The sequence below is a fragment of the Tachypleus tridentatus genome, chromosome 2 (genome assembly GCF_004210375.1).
Source record: "Tachypleus tridentatus isolate NWPU-2018 chromosome 2, ASM421037v1, whole genome shotgun sequence".
NCBI classification, from domain to species: domain Eukaryota; kingdom Metazoa; phylum Arthropoda; class Merostomata; order Xiphosura; family Limulidae; genus Tachypleus; species Tachypleus tridentatus.
Genome location: NC_134826.1, coordinates 52,242,472 through 52,261,337, shown reverse-complemented (window position 1 = coordinate 52,261,337; position 18,866 = coordinate 52,242,472). Strand labels below are relative to the sequence as shown.

The following is an 18,866-nucleotide window of genomic DNA, read 5'->3' as shown; positions in this document are numbered from 1 at the left end:
CGTAAACACAGCCCAGTATGACCTTGATCTAGAAAAACGACAAATGAAATTAAATTTGAATGAAATATTGCATATATCATTGAAAGTAAGCTTGTTAATAGTGATGGGCAACAAATAATCTTTATTAACAAGTTAATTAAATAAGTTATATCTCATTAATAAAATCGATTATTCTTGTCGTGCTCGTTTAATGGCTTTGGTCCAAATTGTTAAGCAGGATATTATTAAATAAAACAGTTCAGCATTTATCGTTTCTTTACATGTTGGGAAGCGAAGTAACATTTCAGGGACACGTTCAGCAAGACACGTGGTTAGTGTTGCTGAAAGAGTGGTGTGTTATTTTATATATATATATATATATTTAAAAACATAATAATTTAGTTTAATTTTTTAAGACAATGAGAGGGTTAATTTCACAAAATTTGTAATTGGCTACAATCTAAAAAAGATATATTGTTATCAGTATATTAAAGATACATATTTTGATTAATGTATCTGATCATACACGTGTATTTACATGTATGAAACCACTGAAATACAGAAAACAACAACAATTTCTTTAGAACAACTTGCTTTAGCTTTAAGAAACAACCAACTGATAATAAAGGGTGATACCCAATTAAAACCATGACTTCGTTTCTCGTAATTTTTTTTTCCTTTATAAATTTCGATTCAACCTTCTCGAAAGCTATCTACGTCAGCTAGTCCTAATTTTGAAGTGATAAACCAGAGGGAAGGCAGCTAGCCAACGTCACCTACTTCCAACTCTTGAGCTACTCTTTACTTATGGATAATGGGATTGCTCGTTAAATTATAACGACCACACGGTTGATAGAGAGAGATTGTTTCATCTCTCTTGATTTCTTCTTAAAACAATATAACATTTTGGACCCCATAAACTTTTTTTTTAATTAATAAAATGAAATCCATCTTATTCACTCAAACTTTTAATAGTTGCAAATATTACAATTTTCGAGAGTTTTTGAAGTTTCAACTTTTTCTTAATATTTATTGTTCACAATATTAAATTTAAAAGTATTTACATGTGACTTTTCAGGTTTACCGATTTCAAAATACATTTTCCTCCTCTGTACAGTAAGATACAAATAACTGTTATAAACACAGTGCCTTCATATATATGTATCTATGGTCCGGCAAGGCCAGGTGGTTGGGGCGCTCGACTCATAATCTTAGGGTTGCGGGTTCGAATCTCTGTCACATCAAACATGCTTGCTCTTTAAGTGTTGGGGACATTATAATGTGCAGCCAATTCCATGTTTGCGTTGATAAAAGAGTAGCTCAAGAGTTGGCGGTGGGTGGTGATGACTAGTTTCTAGTCTTACACTGCTAAATTAGGGACTGCTAACGCAGATAGTTTTTATGTCGTTTTGCACGATATTCAAAAACAAACTAACAAGTATAACATTAAAAATTGAATTTGATAAGTGTGGTAAGCCTAACGAAGACAGCCTGTCGTATATAACTTTGGATAAACAGAATGTAGGTATTTTTTGATATGGAGCTTGAAAACATGAATATTGGAACAAGCACATTTTCGTATATTTCACATGTAATGAATAGCTGTTCACAGATTCCTTACAGAAACAACAAGTGTAATAGACAACAACGAACTTTGAAACATAAACCGTAAACATCAAGACTTTCCGACACATTGTTCTCGATTATTTATTATTCACTGATAAACAATTATGAAATTAAAGTGAACTCGCTGAATGTTCAAAGGTTAACGTTTAACCAACTGTGCTTGCTATTAACAAGAGCTTTGCTCAGTTCTTGTATACAGTATATTTATTTCCAGTTGAAATAAATATTAGGTAAATGGCAAGCAGGAGAAAATACAGTACAGGATACAGTGAAATAACAAACTAAAAAATTTAAATAGTAGTTTAGGAGAAAATGGAGGCAAATCAGAAATAGCATATTATACTATTAGATTAGAGGACAGGAATGCGTCAGTTCATAAAAAAGAGGCATGTTTGGTCGTATATATCAGTAATATCTATATTATAATAAGTAAATTAGGTTAAACTTAGGAAGCAGAGAGGGGGTTATGAAAAACAAAAAATGGGCATATATGGGCGAACTAAAGTCACGATTCTCGTAGAAGTTGAGATTGAGGATTTGTTTAAATATATTTTTTAAACTGATAATTCAAAACTTAATTAATATTCAAACTTGGTTCATCAACTACGTTTCAATGTCAAGTTTATTCGTATAAATTGATAACGAAGTAGTTTAAACTAAAGTAGGTTAGGGATAGGTCAAAGTGTATAACCAATTCCTAACAAAAGAATTAAACAAGGAAGATTAGGAGAAAGGCAGCTTGTCATCACCACCCAACGCCAACTCTTGGGGTTCTCTTTTACCACCGAATAGTATGATTGACCTTCGCAACTAAAAGAACATGCATGTTTGGTATGACAGGGATTCGAACCCTCGGAGATTACGAGTCCAGCTCCCTAACCACCTGGCCATGCCGGGCGCACAAGTGGGACAACGGTATTGTCCTTAACTTACAACTGTGAAATCTGGTGTTCGGTTCTTTTTTGTCGACACAGCAGATAGCTCAATGTGGTTTTGCCCAAAAACGAAGAACAGTATACAGGAGCCAAATGTGTGTAGACAAAGATTCATGGGTTGTTTTGACCCTTATTCTACTTCCAGTTCAAAATTATGTACGACTGTATGCACATAGCCCTTGAGTAGCATTCAGACTTATTTCGTTTTTAAGTATAAACACGTAATAAAAATGTTATATGAATGGGTTTTAGTAAGTTGTAAGCACTTAATGTGTTATAATAGAACCTTCAATCCCAATTATTGTTGTTTAAGGAGAAGCCCAATAATTGACGGTGGGTGATATGATACTGTTTCCAAAAAGTGGGTGATATGATACTGTTTCCAAAAGTGGGTGATATGATACTGTTTCCAAAAAGTGGGTGATATGATACTGTTTCCAAAAGTGGGTGATATGATACTGTTTCCAAAAAGTGGGTTATATGATACTGTTTCCAAAAAGTGGGTGATATGATACTGTTTCCAAAAAGTTGGTGATATGATACTGTTTCCAATAGTGGGTGATATGATACTGTTTCCAATAGTGGGTGATATGATACTGTTTCCAAAAGTGGGTGATATGATACTGTTTCTAAAAGTAGGTGGTATGATAGTGTTTCTTAAAGTTGATGGTATTATGCTGTTTCTAAAAGTGGGTGATATGATACTGTTTCTATAAGTAGGTGGTATAATACTCTTTCTTAAAGTGGGTGATATACTGTTTTTATAAGTGGGTGAAATGATACTTTTTGTTTCCACTAAATTTTAAAAAGTCTGTCATCAACTGAATCTAATAATTTGAAACTGAATAAAGTTGAACTTATAAAGTCAGTGTGCATTTTATTTATTGTTATTTATAAAAAAGACTAATAAAAAGTCCGGAAATAAGAATTTTGTCGAAACAAAGGAGGGCGCCACAGACCCAAAATGTCGAATGAGTCTTTTTGTTTTTTTGTATAACAACTGAAAATTGCTCGGGCCTATTAATACATAACACTAACATCAAGATTTATCACTGATGGCACGCCAGTGAACGTTTTCATGTTAGGAATCATAACATTATTCAAAGATATTTAGAAAATATAAATAAAGTATGATTATCAATAATAAAAGTGTTTTAAATGTGAATTTTTTATTTTTTACAGTGAGGGTTAAGTAACTTTATAAGAAGTCTATTAGAAGGCATATTTACACATACACACACTTGAGATACAAGTTCTAAATTATCAACGTTAAATTTGGCAAGATGTTAACCCTTTTAGGATCGATATCTTAAAAAAACATACTTTCACATACTTCGCTTTTGTCTACGAAATGTTTTAATGTATTTTTACGTGTTTAAAATCATTCATTTTTTATATACATCACTTTTTTACCTTAATGAAATATGCGTTATAAAGTTATTTCAATCTCTATTTTATTGTATTTGTGATTATGAAGATTTCTAGTTTGTTTTTAATTTCGCGCAAAGCTACTCGAGGGCTATCTGCGCTAGCCGTCCCTAATTTAGCAGGGTAAGACTAAAGGGATACTCTTTTACTAACGAATAGTGGGATTTACCGTCACATTATAACGCCCCCACGGTTGAAAGGGCGAGCATGTTTGTTGCGACGGGGATGCGAACCCGCGACCCTCGAATTACGAGTCGCACACCTTAACCCGCCTGGCCACATTAAGTTTTCTTTTGTTAAATAGAAGTATTTATTTAGCAGCTAGCAAAACTATGTGCCACGTTTCAAAATATCTTGCCACTCAAAACGCAAGCTCGTGTGAATTTTGCGCATGTGCACAGAACTGCATTTAGAGCGCGAGAGCTCAGAGAAGGTAGGAAGTTGAGGTACCTAGGGTTGCAGTGTACGTACAAGCTAGCTAATTTTATACATATTTGTAATAAAGTTATTTAAAGTTTAGATGCTATAACTTGACTTTGTAGTTTAATTTTCGTGTAACGAACAGGTACTTTGGAATTTCATATTTGATAGTGATGAATCAAGGAATTAATACGACGCTTTGTGGCTCTTTTATTTTGGAATTCATCCATCAGCCAGTCATTTACGAGGTATAGCGATTTCCCCATAACGCCTTCTGTATAACTGTAAGCCATATTTAACACTAAACATTATATATATGTTACAGTTTACCACCCACTACACCTACTTGATTCAGAAGCTGACAGCCAAACTAGTCTAGTGGTATAAAAGAATCGAGGAGAAATTCATCGGTGAAGATATGGTACATTTATGCAGTAATTACTGAAAATTTACCGAGTTCCTAACTTTGTGCCGTAAAGCTGGCCTAACTTTGAATTTATATAGTTGTTTTTTTAATTGAAATGAAGACAAGAATCGACAGTAGACTAAAAGTATTATTATTTTGATTGACCGACAGAAAACGTTTTGATATGAAAATACTAATTATTTCCACTGAGTCTGCGTGGAGTCATATTAATTAACATGTAACAAGAAACTGTCAAAAACGCGCTTCTAACGTAGAAATGCATTTCGTTGGAGCTAAATATCTTGATGTTTGCAATATTTCAATATAAGTTGCACCACGTGGTAGTAAAATAAATATAATTATTGGTTTGCTATGCACCAATGGGAATAGGGAAGCGGGTAACATCCCATGATACTCTGCAAATAATTATAAACAATAATTGTTTTGGCGCGAAGACCGTGTTTTATTAAAGTGATTTGAGAGGTAGGCAGGCGGCTTCTCTAAAGTTGTGAAAGCAACACAATGCTAGACGTGATACGTAGCTTGAAAAGTCTATTGAAAACTAGTAGAATACAGATAGACAACGACGTGTTTAGGCTACACTATGCAGTCACCGTTACGGTACTGTTAGCTTTCACCATTGTTGTGTCGATGAAGCAATTCGTGGGTGACCCAATCGACTGTATTAAAAGTGAAGAAATACCACAAAGTATAATCAACACTTACTGCTGGATCCACGCAACCTTTTCACTGCCTAATGCCTATGACAAAATTGTAGGCAAGGAAGTTCCTTATCCTGGGGTCGACGCAGGTTTTTTGCCCGGCAACAAAGGCACCCAAGAACTTAAGTACCACAAATATTACCAGTGGGTGTGTTTTATGTTGTTTTTCCAAGCAGCGTTGTTTTACTTTCCCAAGTGGCTTTGGAAGTTATGGGAAGGTGGGAAGATCCAAGCCCTCATGATGGACCTGGATATTGGACTGTTTGCAGAAACGGAGAAGAAACAGAAACAGAAACTTCTGGTCGACTATTTAACGTGTAGTTCAGGGCAACATGATTGGTATGCCTTAAAGTATTTTTTTTGTGAGGCCTTAACATTCGTTAATGTTGTTGGCCAAATGTTTCTAATGGACCTTTTCTTTGATGGAGAGTTTTTAACGTACGGTTTGGAGGTTATACAATTTTCCGAAATGGAACAAAGTGAGAGATTAGATCCCATGATTCGAGTTTTTCCGCGGGTCGCAAAATGCAGGTTTTACAAGTTCGGTTCATCTGGAAATCTAGAATCGCACGATGCTTTGTGTCTGTTGCCTTTAAACATAGTCAATGAAAAAATTTACATATTTTTATGGTTTTGGTTCATAGTTTTGGCGATTCTTACTGGGTTAGTTCTTATTTACCGGGTAGTTATAATCGCCTGTCAGCCCGTGAGAGTGTATTTATTAAACTTTCGTTTTCGTATCGTTTGCTCGGAAGATTTCAAAACTGTCGTTACAAATGGTTCTGTCGGTGACTGGTTTATTATCTTTATGCTGGGACTGAACATAGACGCAGTGATTTTTAAAGAAGTGATCGAAGAAATGGCCAAAAGAGTGAAAACAAATCGCAAGGACGTTGCTTAACGATTTAAGATAAGGTTATTATATAATTTATTAATTATAATAAATTACGTTCAAGAAGCATTGTACGCGTGTTTTCTCATTTTCAGTGCGTAGTCATAGCGTTTAAGTGAAACGTGGTTTTAAAATTTGAAAATTTTTATATTGTACAATTAAGCCTAGTTATTAGTATGCTCAAATGTTCTATTAAGCCTAGTTATTATGTATGTTCAAATGTTCGGTTAAGCCTAATATTATTTCATGTATTTTTATGATAAGGCGTGATTTACATTGTGTTAATGTTTTAATTACTATAAAAATAATATTATTACTTATTGGAATATAAATTGAAGTAGATGACAATATGCATATTACATAGATAACACATTATAAATATTGAGCCTGAAAACATTAACCTGAAAAAGTTACATTGACGAAGACGAAAAATGGGTAAAAGGTAAATTAACCATAATTTAATGTTGTAAGTAAAATATGAACATTTCTTCATAGCGGAACAAAAATGTTACACTTCAGTTACTTATAATGTAACTTTTCAGGTTAATGTTCATACATAGTCCTTGTTACTGGATATTCCATTATATTTCTATAGAAGATAAGTATACTTAATATTTAGATTTGTTTAGTAACATGTGAATTTATAACTAAATTACTTTCTTCAAAATAATACTGTAAACGTGTGTGATCTTTATAGCAAAAGCTTTTTATGTCTGGAAATTGAAAATATTTACTTTGTTAAAACTTTGGGATCACTATAAAAGGTTTTGTTTGAGAATTTTATTTCCATGTTTCATAATTATTTGTCTAGTATTCAAAGGTAAATTTTATGGGTGAGACAGAAGTGCCCTTTTTGAGACCTTTTGTTTATGCTGTTTTTATTTTGCGATTGTTTAAATGTTAGAAGTTAGTTTTTTTTCTGTAGATTAAAAAGTATGAAGAACAAGCAATGGACGTGTTAATAAATTAAAGCTTGGTTTTGTTTGTACATTTTAGTTACATTGTTTTCTATCAGTTAATGATTGGTAATTGATCCCCCTTGCAATGGCTCAACGATTAGCTTCAGCGAGGTCTTACAACGCTAAACATCCGAGGCTCGATTCTTTGTGATGCTTGTGGACAGTGCAGGTAACTCATTGTGTAGCTTTGTGTTTTAAAAAAGTTATTTTCGATATCCGTGTATAAACCGTATGTATTCGCAAATCAGCACGCACGCACACACAAAGACGATTCTGACTTTATTTTTGGAAAATTGTTAAGGTTTAAAAAAAATTTCACTATTTGTATTTACTAAACTCAAAGTAAAGTTTGAACAACAGTTAGCGTATCAAATATTACCATTGTATAACCTAACAATGCAAATGAATCCAACTGTACGTTATCATATGAAAAGGCCGTAATGTATTGGGTACATAACGTTGCGAAACTCACGTAAATAAACACGTAATAATGTATTGAATCGAACGTGTGAGATAGCGCTCTTGTTACTACCATCTGTAGAGCCCTAATGCTTGAATATTTACTAGATTTCATATTTTAAATCATGTGAAAATAAGAGGCTGTTAAGTCAATACGTTGTTATTCTATTGAATATCAGTCTACAGGGCCATAAAGCGTTTATGTAACGTATTGAAGAGATACGACGTGATTGAAAACTGTCATCTTTGGCTCGTTCGACGACGCATCGATCAAATATGTTATGGTCGCGACAGTTTGCCATATATTCATATTGAATTGTATGTTGATTATTACCAGAGTTTCCTAAAAGTATCCCCTCAATGGCACAGCGTTACGTTTGTGGACTTTCAATGCTAGAAACCAGGTTTCGTTACCTATGGTGGGCATAGCACAGATAGCCCATTAGGTGGCTTTGTGCTTAATTACAAAAAATAATTCTAAAAGCGCATTTTTCAGTCCGAGAAATATATGATACACTATTTTGTTTTTAAACAGATTAAATTTCAGGTTAACTTTAATACAAGACAAAAAAAGGTAAATTCATTTCACTTTGAAATATCTGATTCCAAATGTTATAAGACAATAATCATTTCTTTAGAGTAGGGAAATATGTTTTTTTCACACGTTATTACTGTATTTTGCGAAATTTCTCTCTGAAATAACCAGCTTGACAGTTATTGATAATTCTTCTTTTTCGTATGTTTGTGTGTTTTTGAAATTTCTGTAGGTTTATTTTATTTTGATTTTCATTTTTCTGTATATTACACTTAATTCACTTGTTTCTAAATTAAATACACTTGGAAACTTTAAATTTCAAGTTTTCCATATGGATTTGGGAGGTGTGCTTTTTTTTTTCTGTCTAAAACGCTTGCTATTTTCAAGGTCACCAAAACAATACTGAAATTCGGTAGTTAAAACATTTGTTTATATGAAGCAATGACAAGGTAATATTCAACAAATGTCTAATTATGAAATCGTGCACAGTTTGAATGCTGCACATGCAGTTATGAAGGTAGTCGAATTTGGTATAATGTTTCAGCTGATTATAAATGCTTCTTATACAGTTAGTTTTGTTCCTTGTTTTATGTTATTTGCAGATATACAACTAACCCTAACCAGATATTTAGCTTACTTCTTTGTTTCAAGTTATTTATAGATATATAACAACCCTAACCATATATTCAGCTTCATTCCTTGTTTCAAGTTATTTGTAGATATACAACTAACCCTAATCATATAGTCAACTTTATTCCTCGTTTTAATTTATTTACGGATGTACAGCTAACCCTAACCATATTTCGTATAATAGCCTGATTTGTCTTTTAAGTTAGTTGCGAATGTACAACTCACCCGAACATATTTTAACACAAAGAAAACAAATTTCAGACATGTTGAAGTACATTCTGATTAAAAACTGTACTTTGAATGTTGAATGTAAAATAAATTTTGGAATTTCTCTTAAGTCTTAAAAAAAGAAAAAAAAAAAGTAAAACTTCCACAATTATTCTCGCTTGAACATAGAACCTTTTGATCAAAATTTTCGATCTCTCAGTCCATGTTTTATGACAACATACTTTATATGCACAGTTCCTCTGTGGGTTCAAGATATACACATGGTGCTTTTGTCAGATGAAATAAAATGGCATTAATACCTGTTGGTTATTAGCTTTGGCTGCATACTGTTACAATAATAATTTCAATAAACAACGAGACAATCTTTTGAAGTTTTTTGATGCAGCAGAAATGCACACGTGAAAACCATTTACGTGTTTTGTAATAATCCATATGATATTTCATGTTTCCTACTGGAATAAAGTGGTTTGAAAGAAGTTTACGTTTCATTAAGTACTTGCCTTCTTTCTTTTATGTATGGCCAGGTGGGTTAAGGCATTCGACTCGTAATCTGAGGATCACGGGTTCGAATCCCCGTCGCACCTAACATGCTCGCCCTTTCAGCTCTTGGGGGCGTTTTAATGTGACGGTCAATCCCATTATTCGTTGGTAAAAGCGTAGTCCAAGGGTTGGCGATGGGTGATTATGGTGCCTTCCCTCTTGTCTTACACTACAAAAGCTCTCGTATAGCTTTGCGTGAAATTACAAACCAAACCAAACTTGTGTTTTTTCGATATATGTATGTATTTATTTAGGAGTAAAACCTAAACCTGTATATTTACATATATATATATTTATTTAATAAGACAAGTTTTTAGTTTCTGATAAGACAACTGAAACGTTATGACAACCTTCACGTGCGACCTTCTATTAACTGGCAAGGAATTTGTTCAACTAACATAAGCGAACAATATTTGAACTCAAGAGCCGGTGTTTTCTGGATTTACAACACTAGAATCAGGGATTAGATTCCACGTGATGAACACAGCAGATAGCCTTGTTATAAAAAAAACAAAAAAAACACGCACTCTAGTTTGGTTAACGGAACTTATTTTTAACGTGTAATTAAATGCTTTCTGAAAAGATTTAAAGGGTGGTGAGACCTGTTTGAGGAGTTTGAAACACGCCATTAAATATAATTGTGTATACTTCCGGGTTATGTGTGTATTGAGCTGTAAAACTAAAAACTTATAAATATAAATTGCATATTTCAACAAAATGATTCATCGCAATATAGATAAGTGATGAATTATTTGAGTCGTACAACATAGTGCAAACAATGTATTAACTTTCTTCAAATATGTCACAGTTTACTTTACGTGATTTATCTATAAAGTATGTTCGGTTTCTAAAGTTAGTTACCGTTAGAGTGTGTTAGTTGTTTTTTTTGTGCTTATAATTTTGTAGAATCTCCTATACAGCAGATTCTATAAAATAAACAGTCTTATAATTAATAAATAAAATGAAACTTTAACATACTTATCGTTTGAAAATAAACTAAAATATCGATTCACGATAAACGGTGGTTATATATTTTCATAATTAATAAGCAGCCCATAGATAAAATCACGTAAGCCTGAAGAAAAATCGTCTACATGCATTTACCTCGTAAATGTTCTGTTCAGTCAACCTATTCAGCAAAACCTGGACATTCTCCTTCAAATAATTTGATGTATCCTTCCTGGTGGATAGGGAACTCGATTCACAATTTGCGGGTCGAACTCCGTCTTCGAGTGTACTCGTTACTTCAGCCATGTTGGCGTTGTAATGTCACGGTCTGTCCCACTGTTCGCTGGTAAAGAATAACCCAAGAGTTGGCGGTGGGTGGTATTAACTAACTCAACTAGTATATTATTAGAAAATTATGGATGGCTGGTGCAGATAATCCTCAAGCTATACGGACAGACCCTAGAAGAGTAAATAGTATGTCAACCTCTGTCTATGAAGGTCATCACCAAAGAAACAGTCTTTCCCAAGATCTCTATGGAGACGGAGGCTGGATAAAACCTAATTAATAATTGATAATGAATAATAAAATAACACCTAATTAACAATTTATAATGAATAATAAAATAACACCTAATTAATAATTGATAATGAATAATGAAATAACACCTAATTAATAATTGATAATGAATAATGAAATAACACCTAATTGATAATTACTCTGAGGTTATTCCACATATTACTATCACATTGTTCTGTAAGAAGGATAAATATTTGTTCTTGTTTTAAATCGTAACATTTCCAAGGATCATTAGGTGCTGGATCTTGGACGTGGTGAGCCTAGTTTCGATCAGTGTGATATCACAAAACATTATCCTTACTATAAACTGTGGGTGTATTATAAGGGTGGCAAACAGTTCCTTAGTGTTTGTGCTAAGTTGGTTACCATTGCCTTTTTCTCTCTGGTCAGTATTTTAAAATTAAAGACGGCAGCAGATAATTTAAAGCTTTGACACAAATACAAAATACGGATAGCCTTATGAGCTTTCTCATAAATACAAAATACGGATAGAGCTATTAGCTTTGTTATAAATACAAAATACGGATAGCCTTGAAACATTGTCATTAATACAAAATATGGATAATCTTAGGAGCTTTGTCATGCATATAAAATACGAATGGCATTAGTAGCTTTGCCATAAATATAAATGTAATGTATGTTTTTCGAATTTGTATTCTGGCATGAACTTTTATTATTTATAAATTTAAATAAGTTACGGATATTTCTTCCTGCTTTGTAGCGGTTCTTTTAAGTGATTGTCTCATGGATAAACTATATTAAAAGAGAGCATTGTACAACCTGTCTTTGGTAACGAAAGAACAGCTTCGTGTGTATCATAAATAAGCTTTTCGAGTAATAAGCAACAATATCGAAGTAAAACAAGCTATCCTACAGTCAAATAAATGTTCAATAACTTGTGTTTTATCCTTCCTAGTATTTTCATTCCAGGTGGCGTATTTGTTCATAATGCTTTTTTATATAAATTCTAAGATCTTTTAAATTGGTTTTTTAGCACACTAGGGGTCGGATTTATTAGTTTCCCAATAAAGCAGTGTTTCACGTGGCGTGCTTGGCGGGAGCCATCGAACATGTCATTTTCAGATGTTATGCGAGTCAAAATAAGTTTAAAACAAGTGATACTGTCATCATTTATGTAGTATTTGAAGACCAAATAAGCTATTTACGATACCTACGAATTCTATAAATAACGAAGTTATTTTAGGAGAATATCCTATGAAAACGAGACGGTGTAATTTTCTCCCTTGTGCTTATATTATTCTAACTATCCAAAATTAAGTTTCGAAGAAAAGATCATTTGGGAACCGTAGAAGAAAAACCCAAGAACAGCTTAAGCTAAACTGTCTGAGCATTGCTTTATACTTTCTAATGTTGTACGATTTATCTTAACGAAGCCACATGCTGTGTCCACGTAGGTATCGAAACCCCGGTTTTATAGTAGGAACCTTACTGGCTTGCCGCTGAACCATTAAAAGAGGGAATATTTATTTCCACGTTTCTCAATTCAGCACAAGCAGAGTTCTAGATTTCTGGCCTGGTTGGTTTTAAATCTCTGGGGGGCTAAAAAAAAGTATTCCCCGCATTTTAAACATCCGTCGTGTTTTAGCATCAAGGTAAAATACTTAATCTTCCTCTGGTATAGTCCACCAATATTAGCACATTGTTGTTTCTAACAGATAGTTGGAATATTTCCAACAGTAATCGCCACCACTTTTGTTTTAGAATAATACATTAAACGACGGATTATTTTAAGAAAATAAACACCTTTCAAAGAGAAATAAGATATTTTGAAAGAATTTCCATCATCCTTAGAAATGTTTTTAAATTTCTACTGACCGCTTACTGAATCCAGACCATCCATCTGCTAGGTGCAGATAACGCTGTAGTCTCAAGAGACCAAGTCGCCTTTAAAAATAGTTCAACTGTAGGGCAGATGGCTACTGTAGCGAGGCCTTCCTTCTTTCGGTGTCGTATCACAGCACACGTTCACGAGCCAGTAGAGCTATTGGTTGGGTGCTGATTGTGTATAGCGTTTCTTTTTTCAACAGCTGGAACGTGCCAGTGTCACCTGCTTTAGTTTTCCAGCTACCGTCTTACTTCACGACTGTCTTAAGTTGGTATCTTACACTGATGCAGTTATTTTGGCTGCATGTTATACTACCATACAACTAACTTAAGTAAACTCAATATTGTAACCAGCTCCTAAATCAATTTCTTAAGGATAGAATGAGAACAAAGTTACAAGATACACACACACACACATATATATATATATATATAATTTACGGAGCAACTCGTATCTTATGTCTTTCCCAAGTGTCGACAGCCCAAATAAATTGGGTTATTTGTGATTATAATGAATCGGAACCGTAAGTAAACCTCACGTTTTTGACACCAGTATATATAAATACAGTGATACAAACATTGCTAAAACCAGACAGCCATATAATAGGAATTAAATATTGTTACAAGTTGCCCTGCCAACTTATAGTAATGACATATTATTCTAGACACAATAAATATTGTAACAAGTTGGTCTGTCAACTTATAGTAATGACATATTATTCTAGAAACAATAAGTATTGTAACAAGTTGACCTGTCAAGTTATGGAAAGGAAGGAGGATTAGAACGTTTGCCCAGATTACACGGTAGAATATATGTAATATTGATGTGTATATATATTTGTCATGCATTGTAACCTCACCTTCAAATATTTTATTTGTAGGTAACATTTAATGTGTAGCAACAACAGTCATTAGTCTATTACATATAAATGTTCTTACCTTGTAGATGACATACTTACAAAATTATACATTACTTACAGATAAATCAATGGATCTGTATTTTGTAGAGATCTCTAGGTACGGTTTCTACAAAGCTCGACGTCTCTACACTTTTTATTTGTGTAAGTTATACAGGAAGTTTCGAATGTCTCCAAAGTTGTTGTCTGAAATTAGAAATTTACTTTATGTAACACCTGATTGTTGTGTAATTTAGAGATTTGGTGTCAAATCTAAGGTAATTATGTCTTATTACAGGCATTAGGTTTTAAAGATATTGGACACGCTATAAATGTTGTAAATTAACATTACTTTCACCACCAGTCCAGAAGAAATTTCATCTCATATATTTTATTCCTGCTTCACTGTACGAAATTAGTAACTGTGTTTCTTAAACCTCAACACTTCACTATAATGTTCAAACAGCAAAAGCAGAAGTGATAAATTTCTGTTCAGAGGTCTCTATTGTAGTAGTGAATCGTATTTTTAGTGCAAGAGTTGGCGGTGGGTGTTGTTGACTCGTTGCATTCCCTCTTGTATGTCTCTTCAAAATTAGGGACGTCTAGCGGACATAGTTTTTGAGTAGTTTTGCGCGAAATTTAAAAAAAAAATGTTTGTTTTTGAATTTCGTTGAAAGCTACACGAGGGCCATCTTCGCTAGTCGTCCCTAATTTAGCAGTGTAAGACTAGAGGGAAGGCAGATAGTCATCACTACCTACCGCCAACTCTTGGGCTACTCTTTTACCAACGAATAGTGGGATTGATCGTCACATTCTAGCGCCCTCTCAGCTAAAAGGGCGAGCATGTTTGGTGTGACGAGGATTCGAACCCGCGATCCTCAGATTACGAGTCGAGCGCCTTGACCACTTGGTCATGCCGGAGCCCATAAAAGGTTATAATCTCATCTGAAGTTTGCACGGTTTTATGTACTGTTCTTCATCTAGAGTGGACGATAAGGCCTGTATTTATTTTATGCCTAACTTAGGAACAGCAACTATTATGGATAATTATGCACAGGGAAAGGAAAACGAGAAGAAAAAGAAGGGATATTAGAAGTGCCCAGAAACGTCCAGGAGTCCAAATCTTACGAAAGATAATATATCTTATTACAGCACTACACTCATGGAATTTGGTTAATGCGGTCCTCATGCAGAGCTTTAATGTAAAAATTACCTCTACACAAACAAAGATATTTTCTGACACACGTCTCCAGAAAAAAGTCTATGCGTCACATGCTTTCGCAATTCAGTTTACAGAAATTTCGATTTTCTTGATTTAGAAGGAAACAAGTTAAATATATTTTTTAAAATATCATTCGGTTTATTTCCTATAAATTTTGCAACATCCTGGCTTTCCGGATACGTCGTCACTTCGTAAATGTAAGCTAAAAATAGCTAGATGTATATACAATGAAAATAAGATTTGCCATATTTACATAAATAAACACGAAATCAAATGAAACATAGAAAACCAACAAGAAATTCTCATAAAAAATAATGTATAACTCTAGAGCGTTGTGAGGATAGATAAGGTGGCTTGTATGATTGGCTGGTTGGTTAATAACCACAAAACTACACAATGGGCTATCTGTGTTGTGCTTACCATGGGTATCGAAACCAGACTTTTAGCATTGTAAACAAGCAGTCTTATCGGTGAGACACTGAGAGAAAGGCTGTAATAAAAATACTGTATACTGAGAAACAAAAGTATATTACACACTGTTGTTGTTAATAAAATCAGAACAGCCTTCTACATCAATGTGGGCGGAGTATTTATAATCTTAACAGCCAATTAAATCTCGTATTGATATTATTTCTTTCCTCATATTTAATCCCACCTGGCTGCTCGTTTAAGAATTTTTGCACTCGAATGATGGCTAACACTGATATCAAACCTAAAGAGTGCGCATGTTCGATGAAAAGAATTCGAACCCGCGACCCACAGATTGCGAGTCTGGCGCCCTAACCACCAGCTCATGCCAACTTTATGATATTAATACTTTTACTGATAAGTTACTGGTCAAAATAACGAAAATGTTCATGTACTTCTGATGTTACCTATGTTAAAAGTAATAGAAAATAAAATCATAAAAGCATACATACACACTTTATTGATGAATTAGGTCCCTCTAGGTGAAGATAGGTTATGAAAACAACATTTAATATAATTCGCCTTTAAAATATGTAATGTTGTTACATCTGAAAATAGATATATTTTAAATTTAGATTGACCCCCGCAGGTACAGCGGTAAGCCTACAGACATACAACGCTAAAATTAGAGGTTTGATTCCACTCGGTGGACTTAGCAGATGGCTTGATGTGGCTTTGCTATAAGAAAAACAACAACAATAAGTTTGGATTGTAAAAAAAATCACAAAATAAGGAATTTGTTTGTTTTTAGAACATTTGCGCAAAGCTATACAACAGCAATCTGCGCATAACCATCCTCAATTTTGAACTGATAGACTAGAGGAAAGATAAGTAATTAACAGCATACAACGCCAACACTTGAGCTACTTCTGTATGAAAGAACGTTAATGGGGAGCGACTCTTATAAGCACTCACATCCCCAAAGTTCGGAGCGCGATTTTTGAGTTGTCAGCTTGGGAACCTAACCATTGGCGAGACGTATTGAGCCCGTGTTATTCTGAAGTCGTGTAGAGTTATGAATCACTGAATTCTGTTTTCATATCATGAAAACGCTCTTAATGAAGAATGTTACTTTAAGCCTGTGCTTTACTGCGCATGCGTAGGGTCTTTATAATTATGTTTTAATTGCACAAAACAGTCCTCTCTCTTTTGATATTTAATATTAGAATTACGAATAAAGAACATATACACATGCTTTTATTTTTACCTATATAATTATCTAGCTTATAATTTTTTTATTCATTTAGAATCAATCGATTGTAATTATAACAACCTCACAATATGCTTATGACGTCACGACTGTTTAATGTGACGAAATCATGCATCTTTAAATGACGTCAGAGAAGCAACTTTCACAGGGGAGGTTATTTCGTAGTTTGGCAGACGTTGCTTTTCCACTTCCAACCTATCTTATTACGTATTCGTAGATTTTTCAATAGGAATAGGCACATAACCATGGGCTTCACGAGACGGAGCACGCACCTTATTTGGTTCATCATTCAATGATATATTTAAACAAAACAAAACAAAAAACAGACAAAAAATGTTATAAAAATATGTATCTTCGAAGCTAGCGTCCTCTGTTGAACATTTCTAAAAGGTGGGTGTTGTTTCTGCCGTTCCGAAGCTAATCGTAATGAATACACTACAATTTTAAGAATTTTCTTCGAAGTGTATGGTGTTTCTAAATTCGTCGCGTAAGCACGTTGCTGTTGTTTTTGGAATTTCGCACAAAGCTACTCGAGGGCTATCTGTGCTAGCCGTCCCTAATTTAGCAGTGTAAGACTAGAGGGAAGGCAGCTAGTCATCACCACCCACCGCCAACTCTTGGGCTACTCTTTTACCAACGAATAGTGGGATTGACCGTCACATTATAACGCCCCCACGGCTGGGAGGGCGAGCATGTTTGGCACGACTCGGGCGCGAACCTGCGACCCTCAGATTACGAAGCGCACGTCTTAACGCGCTAGGCCATGCCAGGCCCCGAAGCACGTTGCAGTTTACTTTTATAGAAAAATATTTTAATTTTCCCTAAAATTATCGAACAGATCTTAACATTTGATTAAATAACATAAAAATATAAGACACAAGATGAGTACCCGTCGAGGGAAGTTACGTAAATTCATGATTAACGAAACGTTATTTTAGGACATGAAAAGTTGCTTCCCTTATATGTAATTGGAAAAAAAAATGTACAAAAACTGCAAAACACAAAATGTGAAACCGAAAATTTGCACGTATTTCCGCATGTACCCAACAAACTTTCATGCCAAATTTGGTGAAGATCCATCAAGAGAGAGCGAAGTAGCGGGAAGAAATAAACGACCATAAAAACTGCAAAAAACAAAAAAACCAAAATGCAAAATTAAAAATTTGGATATATCTTACCACGGATCCAGTGAATATCCATACCAAATATGTTGGAGATCCGTTCACAGAAGGTAAATTCATAAAAACTGCAAAACCGAAAATTTGCCTGTACCCAATGGACCTCCATACAAATTTTGGTGAAGATCTATACACATCCTGCAAAATAGTTACATGGACACACAACAGACATTACTATTATATTCATATAGATCATTAGTTAGATAGACATACAACAGACAACACTGTTATATTTATATAGATAATTAGTTACATTGACATACAAAAGATAGTACTATTACATTTATACAGACAAGTAGTTACATTGACATACAACAGATAGTACTGTTATATTTATATAGATATGTAATTACACGGACATACAACAGACAGTAGTATTATATTTATATAGTTTAAATGAGACATTTACAACAGAATAAAAAGAAACACCGAAAACGTTGTTGTTCTTTGTATAAGGCTATACAGTGGGATGTCTGCACTTTCTCCGTCAAGGAGAACTGAACCCTGGATTTTTGTATTGTGTGTGATATTTTGTGCAAGCATAAATTAGTGGGCTAATGATATGTGCTGTGTTGAAATAAGACACTTTCTTGTTGTATTTAATATTACTAAAGACACGAATAGCCATTTAATGACGTCATACAGCACATTGTTGTCCTCCTATCTTTGGTTCGACAAATGTCTTCGTGTTTTCAAAGTGAAACTTTTGTTGCTGTTGTTACAGAAAACATATTTTCTGGAGCGATAAAACACAAAAGAGTGT

General features: G+C 34.0%; 1 protein-coding gene and 1 long non-coding RNA gene across 5 annotated transcripts in view; one reads left to right on the top strand and one right to left on the bottom strand.

The window, feature by feature from the left end:
- Window positions 1-13,358, bottom strand: part of LOC143243812 (uncharacterized) — a 43,263-nt gene extending 29,905 nt beyond the window's left edge. For 2 of the 3 annotated variants that reach the window (XR_013024771.1, XR_013024770.1), the window contains exons 1-2: window positions 13,121-13,358; window positions 10,864-11,265 (exon numbers count right to left, since the gene is read on the bottom strand). This is a non-coding gene — a long non-coding RNA (uncharacterized LOC143243812). The remainder of the gene's footprint in view (window positions 1-10,863; window positions 11,266-13,120) is intronic. The other variant, XR_013024769.1, reaches the window with a different exon arrangement.
- The window catches only part of LOC143243810 (uncharacterized), a 66,742-nt gene that overhangs the window by 34,996 nt on the left and 12,880 nt on the right, over window positions 1-18,866 (top strand). The window contains exon 1 of one of the 2 annotated variants that reach the window (XR_013024768.1): window positions 4,368-7,536. The exons of the other annotated variant lie outside the window; for it this stretch is intronic. The gene's annotated coding sequence lies outside the window, so the exon portion shown is untranslated. Of the gene's footprint in view, window positions 1-4,367; window positions 7,537-18,866 lie in introns of those variants that run through there. 2 annotated transcript variants of the gene reach the window in all.